Consider the following 18,245-nt stretch of genomic DNA (forward strand, 5'->3'; position numbering starts at 1 on the left):
AGAGAGAGAGAGAGAGACAGAAGTAGAAAGGAATCACCAAGAAGGAGAAGAATGATGATATCCAGCTCAGGACCCTAGGTGTGCCAAGCCCATACTCACCAGATGTGAGCCCCTGGGGATATATACATAGGCTATATGCTGTTGTATTTTTTTTTTCTGAAAAGTAATACACTGGTGTTACCCTCTATACACAAATTCAATGGAAAAGTTTGGTGAAACTCAAGCTCTTGACATTTAAAAGGTTTTTGATCGTGTTTGGCATAAAGGGCTTGTAAATCAGTTTCCATCTTATGGTTTGCCTCATGTTTTTTTGTAATTGGGTACACAGTTTTCTCTCTGACCACTCATTGCAGGTGATGGTAGCAGCTCTCTGTCTTCTAAATTCTCCAAGGTTCAGTTCTTACTCCCACTCATTTCCTCTTGCATATTAATGACCTTCTTCCACTGAACGGAAATCCTATCCATAGTTTTACCGATGCACATTACATTCCACCCAGTTTGAAAAACCGTGCCCTAAACAAAATTTCAACTAATTGAATATTCTCTACCAATTCCCTAAATGCCGATCTCCAGTCCAGTCAGGCAAAGATAACTTAGTTGATTTTAATCCTTCTAAAACTTATATCTTAGAAATATATATCTTAGAAAAAGGATTTTCCTACTTCTGTGCTTATCTTCAATGACACTAAGATTTTTAAACAAGATTGCATAGGGATTACTGTGACCTCTAATCTGTCTCTTGGCATAAGCACATCACAAATATTGCTTCCTCTGCATCTAAAAAACTGGGTTTTCTCTTTTGCTCTCAGTGTTACTTTTTCCAAACAGATGATCACCCTGCATAAATTGCAAATCTGCTCTAACATAAATAGAATATTGTTCCCACATATGGAGTGGTACCCCCAAAACATCTCAGGCTTCTATATTATTCAAGAGGGCAGTTAAGTAAATTAATGACCCATCTCTAATGGAGTCTCTTCACTCTGTCTCAGATATTTTGTTTCTGTTGTATGCCTTTTCTATAGATACTTGCATGGGCACTGTTCTTCTGAATTGGCTTCTATAATTATCTCACTTCAACAACATCCACCATTGTAGCTTCTCTTTTGCTTCATGAATAAGAGTGATGTCAGATGGTATTGTAATTGGTGTGTTGTTGGTTTGGTCTACCAGATGTAGTTTAGATGGGTGCTGATTCAAAAGTACTGATCGAGCTCATTCTACAATCGATGCATCTGGTGGGACTGACACATCCATTTCAGTTGCTACAGCTTGGCAATTTATGGCATTGAGGTGCAGGTATATTTTGGCATGGTTAACTTAATTTGTTTTCCTTCCTCTTGGTATGAGAATTTATTTTCAATCCTGTATTTTTGAATTTTGTTTTCCCTATTGTCCACAAACTGTAAGAGGATCACCTTTACAGTTTGGGCATTGTGGAGATGCAGCAGTACATTCTGTTACAAATGGTTTTGGATCCACAGTTTGGACAGGTAGTATCACCTCTACATGTGGTCTGTGAATGACCAAATTTTTGACATTTATAAAACCTTATAGGATTTGGAATGCATGGATGCACATGGTAATGAATGTAACCAGCTTTAACTAAGGTTGGCAAGTTTTATGTATTGAAAGTTAGGATAATATTACACAATGGGACTAGACTTCCATCTTTTCAGAGCATAATTCTTTTTTGTATGATTTTTGCTCATGTAGTTCTTTATTTCTTCTTCTGGCACATTTAGTAGATCCCATTTGCTTATAACTCCCTTAGAGTAGCAAAGTGGTCAGGAGTGAAAATGCAGTAGCATGCACTCTTTGAGTGGACCAATGTTCAAGCCTATGACTGCTAAATATGATTAACATTTGTATTAATGGTTTATTGTAAACTCTACTGACCTGGTGGTTGTGCCAGAGTATAAACAAGGTTTTTTTTTTCTCAATAGGGTATACAGGGAAATCCAAACTGGAATTCCACTTAAGGAAGACAGTTTTAATTATAGTTCTGAATGCCTCAGTTTGAGCTGTTTCTACCAACAAGTCCTCTGACTGGAGTCATTTCATCATTTTGAGTGAACCTGCAGCATTTTCCAGACATCTCTGAATAAATTGAGAGAGCTTGCTTGCAGGTTGGGTTGAACAAAGAATGTAATATTAGGAATGTTGCAAATTCCGCCATTTTTAAGTCCTTTATCAGTCTCATGGCTAGTTTGCCGTGAGTCTGTATGCTGAGAGCTAAATCATCTAGTGGTGGAAATGTGCAAATGTCAACGTTTGCTTTTTTAGCCCCTGGAGGTTGGCTTTACCACACAGGTTTCTGGCCCCGCCACAGGGAAGGAGGAGCAGTGTCACTGGAGCAACCAAGAGGAATTAAAGTTAGTGTGTTAGTTAAAGAAGGAAAAGAAAGGTCAACTTTCCTTTCTGAAGGCGGCTTACAGATCGTAACACAATCTACTTTTATTAGAAACTAAAGAATCGGAAAAATGAAATATGAACTGCCACTTTAGGGAGAATGTTTGAGATTGGACTAAGAATCACTTGGCCATGAGAATGCATGGCATTCAGGGCCACAGTTTCATACAGCAGTGTTACAGTTTTCCACTTTCGTGCTAACCATCACACACGGGATATATTTGGACTCAGTGAATATCAAGACTGAAATGAACACACACACACACACACACACACTGCTCTCCTACTTATAAATATCATATAAATGCTGCTAAATATTCATAAATACAACATTTCAAACCACATGCATAGCTATACAATACTACTGTGCATGCGTGAATTTGTTTGTTCAGGCAGAGATTAAGGAGGGAGGTCTTAAAGAATTTTGGAAAGAATTCCATATTTTAGATGCAATCAAAATAAAAAGCACCTGGGACAAAATTACAGAGAAGAACATGAAGGGTATTTGGAATAAACTGTCCTCAGTTTTTTGATAATTTTGAAGGATTTCAAGAACCAGCAAAGATCACACAAAATGATAACAAATTGCAGCTTGTGGTGTCTACAACTCACATCACTGATCTGCTTCAAGCACACAATGGAGAGCTCACAAATGAAGATCTCCTTAAAATAGCAAAATGTGATGAAGAAGATTTAACAGCTGAAACTCCTGTTTGTTCCTGAACTCTCCAATGGCTCTTGGAAGCTTTTCAACACAGAAAAAGCAATTGAGATTTGAGTCACAAGATTCAAATTTTGAGCACACTAGAAAAGTTGATACAGATTTAAAAAATGCTTAGGCATGATATTGTGAAATTTATAAAGAAAAGAGAAGACTGTCTTGGAAACAAAACTCACGAAGCATTTCTGAAGAAGGCGACTCCTTGTGCTTCCAACGATGAGTGCCGAGCAAACAACAAGTGTGCATTTAGTCAATGAGGACAAAGAATACACATTCTTTAACATCAGTATGACATAAATAATTTCATTATTATTATAATTTGCTTGATTTCAAAAGCTGCATTTTCATTTATTTGGAAAAATAAATCATTGTTTAAGCACAAACTACTGTTTTCGTGACCTTTATTTAACATTACTATGGTCAAATTTCATTGTTGAGAATGTAACCTCTGTTTTTAACCTTACGTTTATGGGAAATAAATTCCCACTTGAAGAGCGCACGCTAGGAACGAATTAACTTGTAAAGCTGGAAACTACCTGTACATACATTGCCAGAATTGTTTGTAGTTATTTTTTATTTGAACAATATCAACCCATATTATGACCAATAAATGCAAGAGTAAGGATGCCAAAGCTGCTAGTAAGAAGCACTGTACAATCATGATGGAAAAGAAAGTAGAAATAAAGAAATGTGAAGGCGGTGAGATGACAGATGTTGCACATATATATGACACGAATTGATCAATGGCAGCAATAATTCTGAAAGACAACAAAAAAGAATCTTGGAACATGTAAAAAGTTCTGTGCCAATGTGCAATCACTTTACGTGTTATGAGGCCCGATTGTAAAAATCAATGCATGTTTCAATATTAGGTAGCACTTGTTTACATTTATCACACGTATTTCTCCATCTGATATGAATTTCTGAAGTCACATAACATGATATAAAAAAAAAAACGTTTTGCTTGTACTCCAGCACAAGAAGAAGGCCAGAGGCCTTTATAGTTAGCCATTTCGACAATAATATACTCATTAACCAAATAGTAATTATATTAACTTATGAAGGGAAAACTATAACTGCAGTGTCAGATAACTGTAATCTTCCCAGGAAACTTACTTGAAGCATCCATATCACAACAGCCAAGGACAGTTGTACACCCTCTCTCAGAGCACAAAACAATATACAGCAAGTGAAATGTTTTCACAGATTTCTATTAATAAATATGAACCAAAAAGTGGAAATAAGTGATATGCCAATAAAGTTTTTGCAAAGCCCTAACAGGGGAAACAGTTATTTTAAAAAAATTCCAATATAAAAGTTTATACGAATACAACTAATTTGAATATTTAATTGGAAGTATAAATATATCTTAATTTAGGAAACACAAAAAGGGATGTTCAGGACATCATAATTATGTATCAGATAGTTTCACCAAATGGTAAGGCGCCTCTGTAGCCAGGTGGGCAGGAGCAGCAGTGCGTAGCACGCCCACACTTCTTGATTAAACCGGGGTTCGAGCCCGTGCCCACCAAAAAGATGGTGGATGCAGAGGATGCAGAAAGGTCAGGGAATGACCACCGCATATCCCGGAGCAATATGGCCTTCGTTGCTAATGCTCCTAAAAACCAAATAACAAACAAATGGTATGCAGGGTAAAATCATATTTGGGTTCCCCACACTCCTACTTGAAAGACCTATACAATGTGAGCACAGTAAGAAGCAACTACATCTCAAATAAATAAAGAGCTCAAATAAATAAATAGCACGTAAAAGGCAATATGTGTAGCCATCTTGTTGCTTGCTAATAGCATATAAAGAAGGCAATCTGAACATCTGTTGTGAAGAAATCCTCCCTAACCACCTATCCAAATATGCTAGTTCAGAGTGTACAGTTACTGCAAGAAGTTGCTAGTGCATAATCAAGTTACTCAAGGAGTAATGGCAGACTAAGGCAGAGATTATTATGAGATGTCTTTATGTCTTTGGCTAAGAGTGTAAAGCAAACAAAAACTTTTTTGTGAATGTCAGCACCAGATGGAAAGTGGTAATAATCACACTGATACAGTGAATATAAATGGCATAACTGGTGATGATCCTGTATATGGTGCTGATAAAATGAATAAATATTCTGGCATCTACATCAACATAACACTTTTAGAGAAGGACCTCACAGAAGTTCATTTCATTGGGAGTTAAATTATTTTATTACAGAAAGTAATGTGGAAGAGAAACAAAGCACTAGGAGCTGATGGAATCTAACTAATTATGTTAAAATAAGCTGCAAAAGTAGCAATTAGATCTTTAGTCATAATAATGAGTACTCTCAGATTCAGAAGTACTTGCAGATTGAAGTTGTGCCAAACATTTCCTATTCACAAGGATGGTATAAAGGGTGACATGGATGAAAACCGTGCAACTACAGACCTCAAGTTTAACCTTTGTGCCAGGGAAAAAATGGAATGATTGCTTAAAGAAGTACTGCAAAAGATCATATTGAAGAAATTGAGTGAAATAATAAGGCAATCACAGCATGGGCTTGTTAAAGGGATATCACGCCTCACTGATATAGTATTTATAATAACAGTATTCACCATATAGTGCAAGGAAGCTACACAGGCTGGTTGCTGCACTTGGGGAAAAAAAAAAAGAAAAAAGTAGATAAGAAAATATATCAATGACTTCCTGACTAAAAGAAAACTTCCTACAATCTAATCTAAACCTCTTCCCACGTAATTTGAATTTATAGCCCCTGGTTGCTGCACTTGGGAAAAAAAAAAAAAGAAAAAAGTAGATAAGAAAATATATCAATGACTTCCTGACTAAAAGAAAACTTCCTACAATCTAATCTAAACCTCTTCCCACGTAATTTGAATTTATAGCCCCTAGTTCTGGAATTCACCACGGGTTCACATCTGGCAAGTATGGGCCTGGCACACACACAGTCCTGAGCTGGATATCATAATTCTTCTCTTTCTTGCTGATTCCCTTCTGATTCTTATCTTCTCTCTCTCCCCCTCAGGGTAATTCAGAGATTTTTTTTTTTTTTTTTTTTGCACCATATGCTAATAATAATAATAAAACTGAAAATTCCACCTTTCATTTTACTAACCCCTCTCAGAGCCTTATAAACCTCAAATAGGTCACCCCAGAGGTGCCTGATTGAATAGCACTTTAGCTCACATAATCAAAGTCTTTCCTCATATAGTCACGCTTTGGCCAATTTCAACAATGCAAGTTAGCATTAGCAGTGGCATATGATGCAAGAAGGCAAGCTTATACAGAATTAGCCAAAAAAAAAAAAAAAAACTTCCCAATTCACCTATCCATTCCTTCTAATAGTTTGTCTAGTTCTTCCTTGAATTTATTTACTCTATCAACGTCCACAACAACAGATGGAAATTTGTTCCAGCAATTAAGAATTCGCTGGCTAAAGGCAAACTTCTGTACATCTATTCTGCTACTGTACTTCTTCAATTTGAATTTATGCCCACTTATGCGAGTAGTCTAAACAAGGGGAAGAATTCCATCAGCATTGATGCTTGCTCAAACCATTCAAAGCCTTAAACAACCCAATAAGGGGCTCACATGTGGTGAGTATGGGCTTGGCACACCAAGGGTCCTGAGCTGGATGTCATCATTCTTCTCTTTCTTGGTGATTCCTTTCTACTTCTCTCTCTCTCTCTCTCTCTCTCTCGGGAACTTTTTTTGGTTGGTGCAGCATAAGCCTCAGTCTTCCTTGCACCATATGGCTGATGATAATAATAATAATTCCCTCACAGGTGCTGAGTCTCCAAATGCTGCAATTTGTGAAATTATTCTTGAAGGAATGGAATCCTTTATCCCACACTCCACTTTAAAATCTTGTCCTTTATCTAAACCTTGGTTTTACAATAAATGTGCTAAGGCTGTTCAAGAGAAGAATGTTGCATATCGTAATTGGCTTGTTTCTAATTCTTCAGTTTCATTTTCTGTCTACACCAAAGCTCGCAACAATTGTAAAGCAGTTATTAATCAGTCCAAAATAGAGTTTGAACAGACTAAGCATAGAAAACTTGCTTCTTGCCCATCTCTGCTCCCACCTCTATCCAAAACAGATGGTTCTGTTGTCACTTGAGCCAGAACTTATTCCTATTCTTTGCCACCTTTTTTTTCACTTCCTTATTCCAAAGGTGTTTTTCCTTCTGCTTAGAAATTTGCTCATATCCAGCCAGTTATTAAAAATGGTGACAAATCACTCCCATCCAATTATCGTCCCATTGCAATTACTTCTACTCTTTCTAAAGTAATGGAGAAATCAATCAACAGCCAACTCTTAAACTATCTAGAAACCTTCTGTCTGATCAACGATCGCCAGAATGGATTCCGTCAGTGTCGATCCACTGGTGATATTCTGGCTTATGTTACCCATTTATGGACTAATTCAATGGAAAGGTTCGGTGAAACACAAGTAGTTGCTCTTGACATATCAAAGGCTTTTGATTGTGTTTGGCATAAAGGTCTTCTAAACAAGCTTCCATCTTATGGTTTGCCAACTGTTTTTAGTAATTGGTTATCCAGTTTTCTTTCTGATCACTCACTGAGGGTGATGGTAGATGGCTCTCTGTCTTCTAACTTCTCCACTAATGCCGGTGTCCCCCAAGGTTCAGTTCTTTCCCCCACTCTTTTCCTCTTGTATATCAATGACCTTCTTTCATTGACTGGAAATCCTATCCATAATTTTGCCGATGATAGCATATTGCATTCAACTTTCCATTTTGAGAAACCTTGTCCTGCTCAATCAGCTTCAACTTCTCAAAAATCTGCTACCAATTCCTTAAATGCCGATCTTCAGGTCATTCTCCAGTGGGGCAAAGACAACTTAGTTGATTTCAACCCTTCTAAAACTCATTCTTGTCTTATATCTCGCAAAAAGGATTATTCTGCTCCTTTGCTAATCTTTAGTGACACTCCAATTTCTAGGCAAAATGGTATATCTCTATTGGGGATTACCCTGACTTCTAATCTCTCTTGGCACAAGCACATTACAAATATTGCTTCCTCTGCATCTAAAAAACTTGGTTTTCTCTTTCGCTCTCAGCGTTACTTTTCTTCCAAACAGCTGCTCACTCTGTATAAATCGCAAATCCGCCCTGCCATGGAATATTGTTCCCACATCTGGGGTGGTGCCCCCAAAACCTCTCTCAGGTTTCTTGATTCCATTCAGAAGAGGGAAGTTAGGTTAATTAATGATTCATCTCTAACAGAGTCTCTCCATTCGCTTTCTCATAGATGTACTGTTTCTGCTGCATGCCTCTTCTACAGATACTTCCATGGGCACTGTTCTTCTGAATTGGCTTCTATAATTCCCACTCTCTCTCTCTCTCTTTCAAAACAGTCCGAACACGTACCGCCACCAGCAAACATCCATTTACTGCCCAACTTCAAACTCACAGAAGCAACCTTTCATCTTCCTCATTTATTCATTCAACTGCCGTTTTCTGGAACAACCTTCCTTCATACATATTTCCTGAAAATTACAATCTATAGAAGTTCAAGTCCAATGTCAACAAATATCTTCTTTCGTCTTCTCAACCTCCAACCCAAGCACGGTACTAAGTACTATAGGTTCTAATACCGCTCGTGTTTGCGGTTCACATAAAAAAAAAAATTGCAGAACTGAAGCCTTTCTTGATAAGAGCACCCCTTTTTCCCCTCACCAATCTTGATGCCCTTCTCTGTATTTGTTCCAGCAGTTCTATATCCTTCCTAAAATGAGGCCTCCAGTCCTAGATGCAGTACTCAATATGTGGCCTGACCAGTACCTTATACAATGGTATAATCACCTCCTTATTCCTGCTACAAAAATTCTTGTGTATCACTGACAAAACCACTTGAGCTGTCCCAGCAGCCTGTCTGCACTGTTCAGAGAACTTCATATCTGACTGCACAATTACCCCAAGTCTTTTTCATTTTCCATTACCCTCAGGGTAGTACCACACAATTGGTATGTTACTCTCAGTTAACTGCTACCCACATGTAGTACTTTGTATTTCCCAATGTTAAACTTCAGCAGCAATTTCTCAGCCCATCTCTCTCATTTTATAGATCCTGCTACAGTAGCATACCATCATTACCTCACCTGCCAACCTTTGTATCATCTAAAAACTTGGACATTAAGCCTGATATGCCTTCATCAATGTCATTCATATATACAGAAAACAGCAATGCACCCAACACTGAACCCTGGGTGACTCCACTAATAACATTAGTCATTAAAGAGCAGTGTCCATTGATTACCACTCTTTGCCTTCTCCCACTCATACATCCCTTTATCCATAGCAGCAACTTGCCCTTAATGCCACACAGTTCGAATCTGTACAGCAGTCTCTTACACAACAGTACCAAAATCTTACCTGAAATCCAATAGTGTATGAACCCCAAGGGGCTCACATCTGGTAAGTATGAGCTTGGCACACCCAGAATCCTGAGCTGGATATCATCATTCTTCTCTTTCTTGGCGATTCCCTTCTACTTTTGACTCTCTCTCATTTGGAAATTTTTTTTTGGCTGGTGCAGCATAAGCCGCAGGCTTCCTTGCACCATATAGCTAATAATAATATCAAAAATTATTTTTTGCATCCAGTTCCTTTGTCATCACATTGTAGTATAAATTAAACTGGTCAGACAAGATATCACCTTAATAAACCCATGCTTTGTCTGCAACCTTTTCTAGTTGATCCTGCATTACATCTTTAACCAGTGATTCCGCTATTTTCCATGGAATGGAAAAAGTTAAACTAACAAGTCTGTAATTACTCATGTAACCCTTTGATTCCCCGTTATGAATTGGGGATACATTCACACATATCCAGTCTGCAGAGACTTCCCCTGAATGCAAGAATGCTCAATTATGGCTAAGGGTTTGCTAACTTCCTTCGCTGCCTTCCTTAATATAATTGGTTAGATACCATCCATCTCAGGTGACTCTCTCAGGTTTAACTTCAACAATTTCTCTTCCACTTTGCTCTTCGTTTTTACAAAAACGAAGAGCAAAGTGGAAGAGAAATTGTTAGAGTTCAATAAACTTCTGGCCTCCACTTCCCTACAGAATTCCTCATGTGTGAACATACATGTAAAGTTCCCATTCACTTTGTCAGCTACCTGAGCATGATCATCAACAATCGAACCATCGATATCAAGTGGACCAATCTGATTTATCCCATTCATTCTAGAGTTTATATAAGTAAAGAAGTCTGTGCTGATTTTCTTTGCATCCTTTGCCAAAGATTTCTTGTAATCTGCTTTAACTTGCCTGAACTCCTTTGTGACTTGATTGCAGACTAGTTTATATCTAATATAGGCTTCTGTATTGCCTGATAATTTAAACGCATCCCATACATTTTTTCTTCTCTGCCATAAGTCTTACTAGTTCACCTGACACTCATTTAGGCCTAAACCTCGAACAGTATTTCTTAGTTGATATGAAAAGCCTAGTAGCTTCTGTGATTAATTCCTTGAATGCTTCTCATTTAGAATTGGCTAGTGGTAATTGGTTCCACTAAATAGAATTTAAAAAAAAAAAAAAAAGTCTGAGAACACTGTATTCACCTTTACAAAAGCAAAACCCTTCCCTTTACTCTTGATAGTTGTTACATCTTTAAATAACTATCACATCGGCATACTGTCATCACTTCCATCTATTGGTTCTTTTATCTGCAGATTCTTAATGCACAAATAATCACTGCTGATAATCAGATCAAGATTTTTATTCCTTCTGGTTGCCTCTCTAACATTCTGCAATAAAAAACAGTAATCCAGTAAATCCATAAAAAAGTCTTACTAGTATGTGAGTAACCAAGTCCACAAGTTCCAATCAATATCTAGAAAGTTAAAATCTCCCATTATAAGACATTCTGATTTACTGGCTCACTTTATTTCTCTGTACAGCTATTTGTTGCATTCATCAGTCATTAGGCCTATAACACATTCCTACTCATGTTTTCTTTCCCAGTGCTTATGTCACACCAAACTGACTCACCATTGCACTGGCCATCCATGTCAAATCCCCAATTTATACAGATGGCTCTAAATCTCATTCAAATGTTGGACCAGCTGCAGTGTTCTCAAATACCATTATTTCAGCAACCCTTCCATCTGAATTCATTATCTTCTCATCTGAATTATATGCAATCAAACTAGCTTTAGAAAATCTCTATTCCGACTGTTCCTTAAAATCTGTTATTTTCACTGATTCCCTCAATCATGGCATTATGTAATTCCTCAGATAAAGTTCACCCTGTTCTAGATGAAATCGGAAGCTTATTACTACAAATTGAAGAAAGCAACCATCTGGTCACTTTTTGTTGGATTCCAGCACATTCCGGTATTTTAAGCAATGAGCTGGTCGATAAAGCTGCAAAAAATCCAACTACATTAGATTTAACCAACAACCCTGTTCCAGCATCAGATTATGCACTAACCATTCATGCTGCATGCCTATCAGAATGGACAGCATTCTGCCACTCTCAGACAAATAATAATCTCTTTCAGTTTAAACAGGATCCGAAAATTTGGCATTCCAGTGTCCATACATGAAGACGAGAAGTAGTCCTTTCAAGAGTAAGAGTAGGTCATACCCATCTGACCCACCTTCATTTATTCACAGGAGAGGATCCACCACAGTGTTCTATCAATCTGACTGTTTAAACATATTCTCCCCTACTATAAACAAGACAGAACTTCAACCTTGCTATCACTGGTTAATCTTCGTAACCCAATAACTATTCAAAATCTCACTGTTGACAAGGCATCCAGTTCCTGAATTTCTGAATTTTTTAACTTCCTCAGGCAAACTGGGCTTTTTAAATCATTTCTGACTATATGGAAATTTCTCATCTCTTTACATAATAAATGAATAGGCACATTATAGGCATAGCAGCTTATGTGCCATTAAACTGCCGTAACAACAACTATGTCAAATGGATCCACTGCCTTAAATTTTATGTGCTGCTTAACTAGGAGCACAACTCCCCCCCAATCCTGATATCCTTACTGTTCTTGAAGGTCTCCTGCTGTGCAGAGGATGGTTTCCAAGTGGCCAGTCTTCCTAACATCCACCTTTCTTATCTTCATCTGTACCCTCCTACCTGCACTCTCCACCACTCTTTTCCCTTTCAGAGCTCTCCCCCCCCTCATGCCAAGCTCAAGCATAGACCAGGGATTTGCCCCTGATGGAGACTATCGCCCACTATATCCCAGCTGCTTCCTCAGTGCAAAGGAAGGGCAACATGAGTTCCCACTAGGGGACCCGAAACTAAACACAAGAAGAACAATAGAAGATCCCAACACTATACAGACCAATGCCAAAACCTACACTATCTCTGACATTTACAGTTTGTACCGCAAAACAAAAAGTACTAAAGTTTTAGGGGAGACCCTATTGCCACTTGACAATAAACACTATATCCTTTCTGTACACTGTATTACCCATATACAAGTTCTGCATACCTTATATTTGAGTGACACCACATGTCTGATATCCCAACAATGTCTGCATTTAATCTCTTCGCCAGCACTTGAAATTGAACAAATTTATTTACTATTCTTCTAGCATTGGTGTACATGTAAGTATATATGCACCTGTTCTTACTTTTATTTACCCTAACACAACCCACATATTTACTTCCACGATGATGCCCAACTGTCTTGAATTCCTCTATTTCCAGGATGCTGCTCATTCCAATAGACGCAGTGTAAGAATCACTTTCACCTCTGCCTGCAAATATTGTTAATCTATTATCCTGTGTATCCCCACGACTTAGCAGTTTTCCACCCACCTAACACTGCCTTGATAGCATCAACAAATATTCTTGAACCCTTTCTATTTAAGTATATCTCATTCCCGAAGAAGCAGTCTCTTCTGCTAACAAGCATTAGCAGAGGCATATGATGCAAGAAAGCAAGCTTATACAGCATCAGCCAAAGAAAAACAGTTTTAGAAAAAAAAAAACCCTTCCCATTTCACACTCATTCAGTCGCTCCAAATGTGTCTAGTTCTGCCTTGAATTTATTTAAGCTGTCAACTTATACAATGACATATAGAAGTTTATCCCAGCAATCAACTATCCGCTAGCTAAAGGCAAACTTCCGCACATTTATTTTACAAGTCTTTCCTCAATTTGAATTTATATCCCCTAGATATAAGCAGTGCAGAATTGCAAATTGGGGAGTACAATGTGTACAGAAAGGACAAACAGGTGTAGGAAGGGGTTATGCTGTTAGTTAAGAAACACAAAATCTAAGGACGTGCATCCAGATGAGACGGGTGGACAGTACAATGTTGAGTCTGTTTGGTGTAACAAACACTGGGAAAGGGAAAATGGGAGTAGGAGTATGTTATAGGCCTAATGATTCTGAGCAGTACAATGAACAGTTGAGCAGAGAAATAGAATGGGCCAGTAAATCAGATTGTCTTGTGATGGGGGATTTTAACTTCCCAGATATTGACTGGAACTTGTGTTTGGTCACTCGCACGCTAGCAAGACTTTTCTGGATTTATTGGGAGATTGTTTACTACAGCAAAATGGAGGGGCAACCACAGGGAGTAATACTCTTGATCTGATTATCAGCAGTGATTATTCGTGCATTAAGAATTTGAAGGTAAAGGAACCACTAGGTGACAGTGATCACAGTGTACTGATGTAGGATTTACTTAAAGATGTAACTACTATCAAGGGTAAAGGGGAAGGGTTTTTGTTTTCATAAAGGTGACTACAGTGGTCTCAGACAGTTTTTAAATTCTATACAGTGGAATCAACTGATAATGTTACCAGTGGTGAATTCTAAATGGGAAGCCTTCAGGGACTTAATCTTGGAGGCTACTAGGCTTTTCATACAAACTAAGAAATACTGTTCAAGGTTCAGGCCTAAATGGATGTCAAACGAATTAATGAAGCTCGTGGCAGAGAAAAAAAATGCATGGAAGGCATATAAATTATCAGGCGACACAGAAGCCTATGGCAGATATAAGCTAGACTGTAATCACGTCACAAAGGAGATTAGGCAGGCGAAGGCAGATTACAAGAAATCTTGGGCAAAGGACGCAAAGAAAAATAGCAATGAGTTCTTTACTTATGTAAACTCTAGAAGGAAGGAGATGAATCAGATTGGTCGAATTAACATAGATGGCTCAACTATTGATGATCCTGCTCAAGTTGCTGATAAACTGAATGAGTATTTTTCATCTACATTCACACATGAGGAGTTATTCAAGGAGGGGAATACCAGAAGTTTATCAAACTCTAACAGGGAGCTAAGTGATTTTGTAATAACCAAGAGCAAAGTGGGGGAGAAATTGTTGAAGTTACAAATAAAAAAGCACCCAGGGCATATGGAATCCATTCAGTTAAATTGAAGGAGGCAGCAAGGAAAGTAAGCAAACCCTTAGCCATAATTATGAGAGCATCCTTAGAGTGAGAGGTCCCCATGAACTGGAGATCAGCAAATGTATTCCCAATTCACAAAGGAGGTTCAAAGGGTGACACAAATAATTCTAAACCTGTTACTTTAACTTCTGTTCCAGGGAAAATAATGGAGTCACTGGTTAAAGAGGTGATACAGGATCACCTAGACAAGACAGCAGTAATAGCTCAGACATATTATTATTATTATTATTATTAATATCCATATGATGCAAGGAAGCCTGAGGCTTATGCCGCACCAGGAAAAAAAAAAAATTCCCGAGTAACCCTGAGTGAGAGAGAGAGAGAGAGAGTCAAAAGTAGAAGGGAATCACCAAGAAAGAGAAGAATGATGATATCCAGCTCAGGACCCTGGGTGTGCCAAGCCCATACTCACTAGATGTGAGCCCCCGGGGTAAACATAGCATGGGTTTGTTAAGGGGAAGTCTTGTCTGACCAATTTGATTGGATACTACAATGTGGTCACAAAGGAACTGGATGCAAAAAATAATTTTGATATCATATACTTGGATTTCAGGAAATCTTTTGATACTGTTGCACATGGAAGACTGCTGTAAAAACTGGAGCGATATCGCATTAAGTTCAAGTTACTGCAATGAATAAAGGGATGGTTAAGTGGGAGACGACAGAGAGTGGTAATCAATGGACACTGCTCTTCGTGGGCAAATGTTATTAGTGGAGTTCCCCAGGGTTCGGTGTTGGGCCCATTGTTGTTTTCAGTATTGGAAGTTGGTAGCCTAAATAAATTTAAGGCTGAGCTGGACAGGCATTTGGAACGAATGGTGGGGTGAAATGGGAGGGTTTTTTTTTTTTTTTTGCTGATGCTGTACAAGCTCTCTTTCTTGCATCGTATGCCCCTACTAATGCTAATATGATTCAACTAATGCAATATATTTGAATATATTAAAAAGGGTACAGAATTAACTTTTTTCCCCCTTAGTTTCTGTGATAATGCTTAATATATATATATATATATATATATTTTTTTTTTTTTTACTATGTTCATTCTATCGTTTATTATTACTTTTTTAATATGATACAGAAATCGGCAATATCCATCAGCCACTTTTAAACGATGGCAAGGGCTAACAACATCGTAATGAGACTAAAAACATGCTCATTACCGTACTGCATTGAACGTACATGGAAACATTATATAGTTACCAAAAAATTTAATTCACAGATAAACTCATTTAACACAGAAATGAGAAACGTTATGCATATAGTACACCATCCGTAATGACTATATAAAATCATAAATGCAAATATTTTTTTTTTTTCAAAGCATGTAATGAGCAACACATGAACTCACCTAACAACTTCACTCTCTGTAGAGTCCATGTTGACAACCATGAGTTCGATCCCAGAATTCCTACAGGAACCACCTGTTACAATTTTCATTCCCCAAGAACAAGGTTTTATATTAATATTTTATGCGAAAGTTGGAATCACATCAGATTAAATAAAAATATTAATTAAGTTATTGCTTTCACGGCAGTAATTTATCTAATAGCGCATCATATTCAGAATTACACAGACAGTTTGGAAATGTAGATTTCTGGTTGTTGTTTTTTTTAACGTACACACAACCGGTAAATAAATAAAAAAAACAAAAAAAAACTAGTAGAATTTAATAAGTTACTAAAATAAATTTCAAATAATAACAAAGGCTGATTTTTTAATTTTTGCAGAAAGGAGAAATAGAATCTGAAACATATATATAGAACCAGCATGGTATATAACAATACTTTCGCCCCCCCCATTTAGCAGAGAGTGGGAAGGATGACTCTTCCCTTACCTTACCGTAGTCAGCACCTATGGTTAAAGACAGGGTACTTCCTTCATATTTTACCCTGGCCACGAGCAGTTTTCAACTTTACAGTTTCAAAACTCATGCTTCTATTCCCATCTAGCAGTGCTCATACCAGTGATTCCTTCCAAACTGCTGATGAGAAAACATCAAAATAAATTTTTGGGAGCACAAACGTCTGTTTTTTGGGTGTAGTAGTTGGGAAGGGTTATAAATATACTGTCATATAATATTACTGCCATCCTAGACGACCTCATATACCCATGCGAATTATGTCCGTAAATTGCTTATGTTTTCTGGTCAATTTACTTGTTTTACTGAACGGAAAACCTGTTTTCGAGCGGAATCTTGCTATCTAATCCTAAGACTGGTTGATTCAGCCACCGAGTAAAAAAAGCCCATAAAAGTTCCTCGATTTCGAATCCAGTTTAGAGAGGATGGTAATTGTAACTACTGTGCTACTAGTGCAGACTGAGAAAGAGTTACCCCTCTCAGGTAGCACAGTGCATGTGGTCACCATCCCCTTACTCAGTGTAAACGGGCTAATGCCGAGAGGAATTTTTATTGGCTTTTTTTAAATGTGGCTGAGTTATTTGGTCTCAAGAAAGGGTTGTGTGATTTTTCCTCGCGGAAATTCGGGAGTTTTCTTCCGGCAAACTGACAAATCAACCTCCGGTTACACTCAATTTACAGACATACTGACGCATTATAGCTTTAGTCGCTTAGCAAGCGGACACACACACCGACTCGTTTGGATAGGGGTGCGCAAGTGAGGCACTTGCTACAGGCGCCGCCTAAAATAAGCGCTTCTAGATCCGCTTATTTTAGGCGGCGCTACTGCATACACTGAGTGATCACTGAATTAGGACCAACCCTGTGAAAACTGAATGCGATTCGTTGACCACGTGAGGTACAAGAGTGCGTAGTCGACCTACGTAGCATAGATAAGGTGTCAGTGGTTCAGTAGGTAGAAAAATTCCAAGCGTGACGGGTAAAAGGAAGAATTCATCGGACTCTGAAAAAGGACAAATTGTGGGTACTCAACAAGCTGCTGCCTCGATTTCCCAAACGGCTGAACTGATGGGGTGTTCAAGAGTTAAAGTCAAACAACGACCCGACGGCAAAACTGCAGCAAAGGTTGATGTTAGAGGTGAGCGCCGGGTACGACGACTCGTACAGGCGAACAGGCGCAGCACTGTTGAAGAGCTGACTACCCAATACAACATTGGCCAACCCAGAACAATATCTGGCATGACCAGGCATCGCACGTATGGGCTATACCAGAAGATTACCCCTACGGTATCCTCTTCTAACCAAGGTTCATCGCCGTAAACGACTCTCCTGGTGCAAAGAGCATACAAGTTGGACGTTAGAAGACAGGAAGAAGGTGTGGTGGCCGGATGAATAATATTATTTACTCCACACCGTGGATGGTCATGTATGGATTTGGCAACAACATGAGGCAATTGATCCAACGTGCATGGTATCAAAGGTGCATGCGGGTGGAGGCAGTGTATGGTGTAGGGCATGTTTCACTGTCTGGAACTTGGATCCCTGGTGCATGGTGAACAACGTATAAGTGGTCTCCAGTATCGTCAACTGCTTGCTGACTCTGTACATCCCGCTAAGTTACACTTTTTCCCGGATAGCGATGTTGTCTTCCAAGATGACAATGCGCCGAGGGCACTTGCTGTGCATGAATGGTGTGAGGAACACAGTTCTGACTTCCAGCATATCGATTCGCTTCCGAACACCACCGATATCAATCCCATAGAGCACTTGTAGGACACTATGGAAAGGCATATCAGGCGTCTGGATACACCAATCACCGCCATACCTGCAT

The 18,245-nt window shown here is 38.5% G+C and overlaps 1 protein-coding gene across 1 annotated transcript in view; it reads right to left on the bottom strand.

Moving 5' to 3' along the window:
* Window positions 1–15,931, bottom strand: part of LOC150078195 (cyclin-dependent kinase 17-like) — a 251,117-nt gene extending 235,186 nt beyond the window's left edge. Inside the window, exon 1 of the mRNA XM_090385304.1 lies at window positions 15,905–15,931. The gene's annotated coding sequence lies outside the window, so the exon portion shown is untranslated. The remainder of the gene's footprint in view (window positions 1–15,904) is intronic.
* Between the last annotated feature and the right edge of the window lie 2,314 nt (window positions 15,932–18,245).

The sequence above is a fragment of the Mastigoproctus giganteus genome, chromosome 11 (genome assembly GCF_048544385.1).
Source record: "Mastigoproctus giganteus isolate SK-2022 chromosome 11, ASM4854438v1, whole genome shotgun sequence".
NCBI classification, from domain to species: domain Eukaryota; kingdom Metazoa; phylum Arthropoda; class Arachnida; order Uropygi; family Thelyphonidae; genus Mastigoproctus; species Mastigoproctus giganteus.